Source organism: Canis aureus, chromosome 9 (assembly GCF_053574225.1).
Source record: "Canis aureus isolate CA01 chromosome 9, VMU_Caureus_v.1.0, whole genome shotgun sequence".
In the NCBI taxonomy this organism is placed as follows: domain Eukaryota; kingdom Metazoa; phylum Chordata; class Mammalia; order Carnivora; family Canidae; genus Canis; species Canis aureus.
Window position 1 is genome coordinate 5,583,298 of NC_135619.1, and position 8,751 is coordinate 5,592,048.

General features: G+C 41.1%; 1 long non-coding RNA gene across 1 annotated transcript; it reads left to right on the forward strand.

Moving 5' to 3' along the window:
* The first annotated feature begins 328 nt into the window (after window positions 1-328).
* Window positions 329-1,340, forward strand: LOC144320006 (uncharacterized). Its single transcript, XR_013385607.1, has 2 exons — window positions 329-487; window positions 679-1,340. It is a non-coding gene; the product is annotated as an uncharacterized LOC144320006 (long non-coding RNA).
* The last annotated feature ends 7,411 nt before the right edge of the window (window positions 1,341-8,751 follow it).

Consider the following 8,751-nt stretch of genomic DNA (forward strand, 5'->3'; position numbering starts at 1 on the left):
GTCTTCTCACATTGTCTGTGAAACTGCACTTTTTGAATGGAGCCGCTCTTCATTATGATTCTTCAAGGTTCTGTGCAACCCCCACTGAGACACTGACTCTTAGAAATATCACTCACCTTTCCTCACACACTAACCCCAAAATTTCTTACACAAAGTGTTTTATGAAAAAAAAAACCAAACCTTCTTGTCCTCCTATATTGGAAATATCGCCCCTAGCTGCCTGCACCGTTGGCAAGCACAATTTTGAAGACATTACTGTGTCCTGTCACTGGGGCATTGTGGGAGGAGTCTCGAATTCAGTGAAGGATGGGGCTGAGGTATGATTGGTGCTCAGTGATTGTGGTGGAACAGATTGACTGTAAGGACACAGTTTCTCGGTAACTCTACACTCTGCACAGTAGGGGTGAAGGCACCCCAATAACTGGACAAGGAATCATGAGGAGATACTGGGGAGCTGTGCTCGGGCTCCTGTGGATGCATGGTTGCTGTGAGTGGGGCATCGGGACCAGGGCTGGGGAGCGATCTGCAGTCCACAGTGTGTGGGGAGGGGAGCTGACACTGAGGTTTGAGAGGGTCCTACATCATCATGGTTGTGACTTGGGATATTTTACAGGTTTAAAATCTGCATCGGTACCTCCCCAGTGATATCATCTGTGTATGTTTTTCTCTTTCAAGCAGTAGTGACAGGGATGAAGGTGGAGCAGAGCCCTTCAGCCCTGAGCCTGCAGGAGGGAGCCAGCTGTACTCTGAAGTGCAATTATTCTAGTACTCCGGACAATGTGCAGTGGTTCCGACAGAATCCCGGGGGCGGCAGCCTCACCAGGCTGTTTTACATAGCTTCAGGGATGAAGCAGAGCGGAAGGCTAAACTGCACACTGAATGCTAAGGAACTATTCAGCACCCTCCACGTCGCGGCCTCTCAGCTGGAAGACTCAGCCACCTACCTGTGTGCGGTGGAGGCACAGTGCTCCCTGGTGATCTGCAGCCTGCCCCCAAACTGCCGCTGGGCCTGCAGCACCAGCACTTCCCTGGGGAGGGCATGTGCTTGCACCGAGCTGCACGTTTTCAGATTTTCAGATTTATTTACAGCACTTTTCCATTGTAAAATTAGGTCCATCAGGGTTGTCGTTTCACCTAATCTCGTGGCTTTTTTCCCCAGAATACCCTTTGCAGGTAAAAAACTACCTTGGAACCGTTCGGGCAAGTGATGCAGATGCCCATATCCAATGCTCTGGGAAAACAGAATTCCTGAAAGCTAGCATATAAATTATATGTACATTACTCAACTGGAAAGCCTCGAAAAAATGGATGGTCATGAACAAATAAAGAGGTGACTACATTTTTTAGTTATTTGTAGGGTTTTTTTTTTTTTTGAAAGAGAATGTGTACAATGTCTTTCCATATCTGTTCAGCTTTTTAGAATAATCTTATTGGGGGTCACATATTCTACTTATGACATGTATTTTCTATTTCAGTAAGATAATAAACTGCAAATAGTAGTTTTGTTTCATGCAGGAATTAAGGGAGGATTTTTGAGAGTAAGTGACTGGGTTACTTATATTATTTATACTTACTCATATTATTCTAAAATTAGTGAATCTGAAGTGGCACGAGAGCTTATACGCTGAGTAGCTGATAACAGAAGATCCAGTAGAATCACAAAACGTGAATGATTTCTATTGGTCAGTCTGTACACTGTGTTGACATATATTACTGACAAAAGTATCCATTTCAGCCAATGCTAAATAGCACTTTGTGGGGAAGAACTCATGGAAATTTTCATTCTGTCCCATGAAAATCCATTGCTCTCCCTTGCATTTTGAATGAATCTATTACTCATGATTTTGTGACCATTCCCGGTTTGGGAAAGGGAGCAGAAAGCTTCCAGGACTCCACTAACATTCCCTTATGTGTTGTGGCCAGAGACAAGGACTCTTGACTCCAAACCCAAAGCTGTTACAGCACAAATTGAATTCCAGCCTGCACTCGTTTTTATGTTGGTGCAAGGGTATTGATAGGAAGGACCAGGATCCTAAAAAGTCAGATGGAGTTAAATGGACAGTCTTGCAGAAGCTGGAAGCAGAGGTAGCTTCTACCTCTGGGTATGTGACCTGTGCAGTTACAAAGCCCCTTATTTTCCCAAGGACCCCTGCCCTTCGTTGAATGCTGTGAAATCATAATGATGTGTTGAAATTCCTAATGATTTTATCTTCATACTTGTCTTTAATGAGTGAGTCCCAGAAGTGGGAGGAATAGGTGCCTGAGCAGAAGCTATACATAGGGCAGCAGGACACAGGCAGGAACACGTGCAGGCTCAGGTTCTGGGTCACAGCAGGCTGTGTGTGAAGTGAGCTGTTGGCAGGACCACCTGCCGTGCCTGTGCCTGCTTTGGACTATCTGGGGCTTTGACGTGCATCAAGGGGTGTACTGAATTTTGTTGGGAAATTACTACAAAATGCAAATATATACATGGACATTTCAAAAAGGGATTTGGCAGTTTCTTACACAGCGAAACATACTCTTAACATATGGTTCAGCAGTGGCCTTCCTGAGTAGTTACCCAAAGAGGTTGAAAATTCATATGCACACGCAGACTTGTACACAAGTCGCTTATAGCAGTTTTATTCACATTTGCCAAAATGTGGAAGTATGCAACATGTCCTTCAACAGGTGAATGAATAAATAAATGGTGGAAGTGGTGGTACATCCAAATAATGGAGTACGATTTGGTGCTAAAAAGACAGGAGGTATGGAGCCATGAAGAGATAGGGGAACCTTTCATGCGTTTTACTAAGTGAAAACAGCAATCTGCAAAGGCTACATAGCGTATGGCTATGATCCTATGATATTCCGGAAAAGCCAAAAGTATGGATGCAGTAAGAAGATTGTGGTTGCCAAGGGTTGAGGGGAGCAGGAGGAGGGAATAGAGCACAGAGCATGTTTAGTGTAGTGACTTTACTCTTTATAATGCATGGTATGTACATGCCTCATATATTTGTTCAAACCCATAGAATGTGCAACATCAGGAGTGAACCCTAATTAGATTGTGGGGTTTGGGGATATGATATGGCAGTGTAGGCTTCTTCATTGTGAAAGGTGTCATGGGGAAGATAATAATTGGAAGGCTACACCTGTGTGGGGACAGGAGGTGCGTTGGCATCATCAGTACATCTGTATCATTTTTCTTTGAACTTGGTTGGTTGAAAAAAGAAAGTCTTTAAAAAATTAAGTTGAGAGACATGAAACTAATCTGTATGAACAGCTATAGCATTTAAAAAAATAGTTTCACTAGAAATATTACCTAAGGACACCTTTCCCCTGCTTTGTGAATGAGGTTCCCAAATCTTCATTTTGAAATGATCTAAAAAATTGTATAGACATCCCTGGCTGGAAATTTTGAAACTCAAGCTCAACTTTCAAGGAGAAAGCCAGAATCCACACAGCAATTAGGCTGTTTTAGAAAGTATTTCTCGCTTTCCATATTAATAAGCTCAATCCACCTCCTCTAGATTATCTCGATTGTGGAGATTTTTTCTTTGTTTCATATGATACATAAATTATATGTAATGGATATGTAATATATAAGAAATCCAGAAGAACCTTCTGCTTACTCATGGCTCACCATGGAGTCCCTGGTCTCACTGCCTGTGAAGCACTTTATACTCAATGAATAAAGTCCTATTTTTTTTCCATGTTAATTTGGACTTAGCTCTCCTTGATACCATATTGATCTCATAAAAAGAATAAAAACCCAGTTAGGATCTGATCCTGTGGAGGGAGTGTCTGCTTCTGAAGAGGCCTTAGATTAGGATCAACTTCAGACCCACTAATTGTATGTGCTTGTGGAAATGGTCTTGTTGTTCCATGATGTGGGCAATTCCACCCCACTCCATTCTGACACCAGTCCACACTGCACACAGCCAGTTCTCAATAAGATTGTTTCTGTTAGATAGTGTCAAAGAAATTTAGAGCTGGAAGAGTCCTTAGAAATCTTAGAGTCCAACTTCATTTTATACAATAGAGACTATCTGAGATGACAGTAGGGAACAAACAGGTAGTGAATGAACTGGGCTAGAAAGACAGTGGGTGTCCTCACTTCCTCCTTAGCACTCTTTCCTCTGCCTCCTTGCTGTAGGACCATCCTGCTGGGTAAAGAGAAAGTGTCTATTGCAAGCCCAGCCATTTATGATTGCAGTTTGGGTCTGAGAAAGTCGTGGCCCAATCAGTTTGAACGCCTGAGTGGAGAGTTCCACTTTGGGTAAACGTTTGGGACCTTGGGTAGGAAAGGACTCAGGCTGAGCCACTGTTATTCTACCAGCAGACTCATCCACCACTCCCTGTTTCTGTAGGAGTAAGCCAAAGGTGATGGTGCTATGTGAACACCCACCTGTGTTTCTAAGTACTTTCCCCAACATAGCCAATATATTTACTATCCCAGATGGGCATCCCACAAGGCAGGATGAGTATAATGAGCATAACTCACACTTATCTCAAAGAAATCATTGAAATTGGAAGACTCCTGCAGTTGGCAGTCCATGAAGATGATAGATGAAGGTTTTCTAGGCCAATGCTTTGACCATAAATAAAACACTATTCTATGAAATAATCAAGAAGCTGAGAATTTTGCCCAAGGAATGGCCTTATCTGTGTTATAGGTAATACATGGAAGAGCATTTTTCCTATGAATGGTCATATTCAGACCATTACTCCCAGTTCTGAGTGTAACATCTCAAAACTACAAGTATTGACCTAAATTTCTATCTTGGAGAAGAGGGAAATTTGCTTAGAGAAGAGTTTGAGAATTCTTATTTTGTGAAGAATGGGGAAGAGAATGAAAGATTCTCAGGGTGAAGAAGGTTTCCATACATAAAAATACATTTCATATATACACATTTATGTATATATTGAGCTGATATTCTTCACCATGGCTGTCTTTAAATCTTTCAGGGTGGGAGAAGTGGAAGGAAGCTGAATTTTCGTTTTTGTCATTTCAGAAGATCCGTAAGAATGAATCACAGGAAAGGGGGCTTCAACTTTTGAGAATGAAGTAAACTTGGTTTCCCAGAGACCATTTCTCCTGATCAGTTCTTTAGAGCAGATTTCCTATTGGTATCATTCTGAGGACACAGAATATTTATGCTTCCCTGAATTTATTCTCACAGAAGACATAAAATTTCCAATAAACTAATGTGAATGATAAAGGGATTTTGGCAGGAAGAGATAATACTGGAAACTCACATGCCCGGAGAAATTTATCAATGAATCGTGGGGAACAAACACAATAGCTTTGGAGAAATATGAAGAGTATGGTATGTGAACCAGCGATGGCCAGCAAGTGGGAAGCCTGCAGGAATAGATGGTTATTACTTTAGAGGAAATTCTCCTGAGACCATGAGTCAGTAATTGCATTCGAGGACATACCATCTCTTTTGATTTGAGAAAATGAAATCATTTGAAGAATAAAGTTACACATGGTTATATTATCTGAGATTTCAGCTTGATATTTCATCAACATTTCTACTCTGTCAATATCTTGTCAAATATAAGACACACGGCATTCAAATAGTTTTTTAAAAGCATGTCAGATTTCTCTATGCAAATTTGTCCAATCTTGGCTCAGACAGTCTCCTGTAGTTGAAGCACTGATAACAGATGGAAGCTACCCCTGCTCCCTTGTCATTGAGAGCTGTTTCCTTACATTTTGTCATACTCATCTTAACTGAGGGAAGATTCCACATTTTGACTATTGGTACCATCAGTCCTCTGGGAATTGCAAGGTCATGAGCAACACCCACCTAGGAGGAGCAAGGTCTGAGATCAGAGGCATTTGAAATGTCAGATGATCTTGATCTTGTCTCTCTTACTCTAATCTTTGCATTATGTGACCTTTTACATGAGAATGGAATATTTTTCCATCTCTTTGTGTCTTCCTCAATTTCTTTCAGAAGTGTTCTATAGTTTTTAGGGTATAGATCCTTTACCTCTTTGGTTAGGTTTATTCCTGAGTATCTACTGCTTTTGGGTGCAATTGTAAATCAGATTGTCTCCTTAATTTCTCTTTCTTCAGTCTCATTGTCAGTGTATAGAAATGCCACTGATTTCTGGGCATTGATTTTGTATCCTGCCACGCTACCAAATTGCTGTATGAGTTCTAGCAATCTTGGTGTGGAGGCTATTGGGTTTTCTACGTAGAGTATCATGTCATCTGCAAAGAGGGAGAGTTTGACTTCTTCTTTACCAATTTGAATGCCTTTAATGTCTTTTTGTTGTCTGATTGCTGAGGCTAGGACTTCCAGTACTATGTTGAATAGCAGTGGTGAGAGTGGACATCCCTGTCTTGTTCCTGATCTTAGGGGAAAGGCTCCCAGTGCTTCCCCATTGAGAATGATATTGCTGTGGGCTTTTCATAGATGGCTTTTAAGATGTCGAGGAATGTTCCCTCTATCCCTACACTCTGAAGAGTTTTGATCAGGAATGGATGCTGTATTTTGTCAAATGCTTTCTCTGCATCTAATGAGAGGATCATATGGTTCTTGGTTTTTCTCTTGCTGATATGATGAATCACACTGATTATTTTACGAGTGTTGAACCAGCCTTGTGTCCCGGGGATAAATCCTACTTGTTCTAGGCGAATAATTTTTTTTAATTTATTTTTTATTGGTGTTCAATTTACTAACATACAGAATAATCCCCAGTGCCCGTCACCCATTACTCCCACCCCCCTCCCTTCTCCCCTTCCACCACCCCTAGGTCATTTCCCAGAGTTAGCAGTCTTTACGTTCTGTCGCCCTTTCTGATATTTCCCACACATTTCTTCTCCCTTCCCTTATAATCCCTGTCACTATTATTTATATTCCCCAAATGAATGAGAACATATAATGTTTGTCCTTCTCCGACTGACTTACTTCACTCAGCATAATACCCTCCAGTTCCATCCACGTCGAAGCAAATGGTAGGTATTTGTCATTTCTAATAGCTGAGTAATATTCCATTGTATACATAACCCACATCTTCTTTATCCATTCATCTTTCCATGGACACCGATGCTCCTTCCAGTTTGGCTATCGTGGCCATTGCTGCTATAAACATCGGGGTGCAGGTGTCCCGGCGTTTCATTGCATTTGTATCTTTGGGGTAAATCCCCAACAATTCAATTGCGGGGTCGTAGGGCAGGTCTATTTTTAACTGTTTGAGGAACCTCCACACAGTTTTCCAGAGTGGCTGCACCAGTTCACATTCCCACCAACAGTGTAAGAGTGTTCTCTTTTCTCCGCATCCTCTCCAACATTTGTTGTTTCCTGCCTTATTAATTTTCCCCATTCTCACTGGGTTGAGGTTGTATCTCATTGTGGTTTTGATTTGTATTTCCCTGATGGCAAGTGATGCAGAGCATTTTCTCATATGCATGTTGGCCATGTCTATGTCTTCCTCTGTGAGATTTCTCTTCATGTCTTTTGCCCATTTCATGATTGGATTGTTTGTTTCTTTGGTGTTGAGTTTAATAAGTTCTTTATAGATCTTGGAAACTAGCCCTTTATCTGATACGTCATTGGCAAATATCTTCTCCCATTCTGTAGGTTGTCTTTGAGTTTTGTTGACTGTATCCTTTGCTGTGCAAAAGCTTCTTATCTTGAGGAAGTCCCAATAGTTCATTTTTGCTTTTGTTTCTTTTGCCTTCGTGGATGTATCTTGCAAGAAGTTACTATGGCCGAGTTCAAAAAGGGTGTTGCCTGTGTTCTCCTCTAGGATTTTGATGAAATCTTGTCTCACATTTAGATCTTTCATCCATTTTGAGTTTATCTTTGTGTATGGTAAAAGAGAGTGGTCTAGTTTCATTCTTCTGCATGTGGATGTCCAATTTTCCCAGCACCATTTATAGAAGAGACTGTCTTTTTTCCAATGGATAGTCTTTCCTCCTTATCGAATATTAGTTGACCATAAAGTTCAGGGTCCACTTCTGGGTTCTCTATTCTGTTCCACTGATCTATGCGTCTGTTTTTGTGCCAGTACCACACTGTCTTGATGACCACAGCTTTGTAGTACAACCTGAAATCTGGCATTGTGATGCCCCCAGCTATGGTTTTCTTTTTTAAAATTCCCCTGGCTATTCGGGGTCTTTTCTGATTCCACACAAATCTTAAAATAATTTGTTCTAACTCTCTGAAGAAAGTCCATGGTATTTTGATAGGGATTACATTAAACGTGTATATTGCCCTGGGTAACATTGACATTTTCACAATATTAATTCTGCCAAACCATGAGCATGGAATATTTTTCCATCTCTTTGTGTCTTCCTCAATTTCTTTCAGAAGTGTTCTATAGTTTTGAGGGTATAGATCCTTTACATCTTTGGTTAGGTTTATTCCTAGGTATCTTATGCTTTTGGGTGCAATTGTAAATGAGATTGACTCCTTAATTTCTCTTTCTTCAGTCTCATTGTTAGTGTATAGAAATGCCATTGATTTCTGGGCATTGATTTTGTATCCTGCCACGCTACCAAATTGCTGTATGAGTTCTAGCAATCTTGGGGTGGAGACTTTTGGGTTTTCTATGTAGAGTATCATGTCATCGGCGAAGAGGGAGAGTTTGACTTCTTCTTTGCCAATTTGAATGCCTTTAATGTCTTTTTGTTGTCTGATTGCTGAGGCTAGGACTTCCAGTACTATGTTGAACAGCAGTGGTGAGAGTGGACATCCCTGTCTTATTCCTGATCTTAGGGGAAAGGCTCCCAGTGCTTCCCCATTGAGAATG